This window comes from Crocodylus porosus, unplaced genomic scaffold (assembly GCF_001723895.1).
Source record: "Crocodylus porosus isolate Cpor-Errol unplaced genomic scaffold, CroPor_comp1, whole genome shotgun sequence".
NCBI lineage: Eukaryota > Metazoa > Chordata > Crocodylia > Crocodylidae > Crocodylus > Crocodylus porosus.
In genome coordinates this window covers 90933856-90935671 of record NW_017728906.1, presented here as the reverse complement: position 1 = coordinate 90935671, position 1816 = coordinate 90933856, and the positions used below count along the sequence as shown (strand labels likewise).

At 39.4% G+C, this 1816-nt stretch overlaps 1 protein-coding gene across 2 annotated transcripts in view; it reads right to left on the bottom strand.

The window, feature by feature from the left end:
- The window catches only part of LOC109306270 (sulfotransferase 1C1-like), a 17657-nt gene extending 16119 nt beyond the window's left edge, over window positions 1–1538 (bottom strand). The window contains exons 1-2 of one of the 2 annotated variants that reach the window (XM_019529594.1): window positions 1369–1538; window positions 948–1128 (exon numbers count right to left, since the gene is read on the bottom strand). The gene's annotated coding sequence lies outside the window, so the exon portion shown is untranslated. Of the gene's footprint in view, window positions 1–947; window positions 1313–1368 lie in introns of those variants that run through there. The other variant, XM_019529593.1, reaches the window with a different exon arrangement.
- Between the last annotated feature and the right edge of the window lie 278 nt (window positions 1539–1816).

Below are 1816 nucleotides of genomic sequence, written 5' to 3'. Positions count from 1 at the left end.
TTTTAAACAACCCAAGAGCTAATATTCTTGCAGTGCCTAGCTAGCCTGCAACAGATTAATCTATCTGTTATTATTATTTACTATTAACTTTTTAATATTACATTATCTACTTATTACATTTATCTTTCTATTAACTACTATATGTGTGTAAACTATAATACATTTACCATTATTTTACCAATTCTACCTCCTCAACCCCAAACCAAACAACCAAGTAGCTAAAGTAATATACTCACAGTGCCCAACTGGCCTGTGACACCTGCTGCAAGGGTCACCGTGACTGTTCCATGGACATTCTGCCTGCCCACTCCATCTGGTGCTCCTGGAGGTGGGTGCGCGGTGGACAGACCCGGGCTGGATAGGATCAATTGCTCCTTCCCACCACTGCTGTGCTGGGCTGGGTCAGCACCCCACACTGGTGTCAGAACCCCTGCCCCGCCCTGCGCCAGGCTTGGTCAGCAGCTCTGCCCTGCCTACCTGCAAAAGCTCACCAAACCTCCTTAAGTGGCTCTCTGTCCCAAATAATTGGCCACCCCTGGTTTAGATGCACTTTGAAATGTCTTGGGACCAATGGTTAGTACTTCTCATCCTGCAAACCTTTCTAGGGCTTGTCCTAGGATAATGAATGTGGACAGCTGAATGATCCCACTTGGTCACAGGAGAAAATGCAACGTCTGTTTGTGGCCTTAGTAACATATCTATGCCATTGCTAAACTAATCCCTGTGGCTCTCTTGTTTATCTTCCCTTTTTGGACTTTTATGGAATACTCTTGCATTATACATCTCTCTGTATCACACACACTCATTTTTGCCACCTTTATTAGTTATTTTTGAGTGTTAGTGATAAATTTAGGTAATTTTGATAAAACCAAAGTGCCTGCTTGTAACACTTCTCACATACACCCGCATGGTTAAAAATAGCATATTGACTATAATCCCATACTCACAAAACAGACTGCAGAGGTGTTTTCTTGATGTCCTTCCTTCTCTTCACTTCTAGTTTCTTTGCTTTTTATAGGGTACTGCGGTGTTAGTAAAGTTGCTGGACTCTGAGCTACAAAGCTGTGGTTGAAACCAGATAATTTTTCATATGCTGAAGAACCCTTTTCTCTGGTTTACAGGATGCAACTGCAAAGAGTGTGCTGTTTTAAATCTTATATATTCCTTGATATATGTGCTGTAGTCACAGAAGTGCTATGAGAAACTGGGCAGAGTTTAAAAGTCCTATATAAACACAGGGACAAAGAGATAACAGAAGCATAGCAGCAACTAATGGATAGCGAGTTTCTCTAACTTGCACAATACACTCCTTTTTTAAATCCCCTGAGGGAAGTTTTTAAAATTATACTGTAAAATGTATTTCCTTACCTTTGACACCTTTAATACCTATAATTACTAACACTCAAACAGCTCCCGTGGCTGCTGTTTAAAATGTGTCTGCACCATAGTTCAGTCTCAAATTAAACCTTTCTTCCCCCTACTATTTAATCTAAACTGCTCCTGTACTAGCATGAAGAGAAAATAAGTTTCTTTACAACACTGACCAATAGCACCTGAAATTAATGAAGGGATTTTTGAAAAATCCAATTTAGTTTTCCCCTGGTGCAATATAGAACAGCTTATATCTTGCCCTTTAGTTAATTTGGAGATGGAAAACTAACTTTTGTTGATCATTAACTTTTACTTGCATTCAATTTCTATTCATTTCCACTTTCTGGTTGTTATTCACTAGCATGATGCTGCAATATATTGATCTCAACAAAGGTATGTTTATATGGAAGGGGAATGTTTAAATCCCCTTTTCTCTTCAACATCT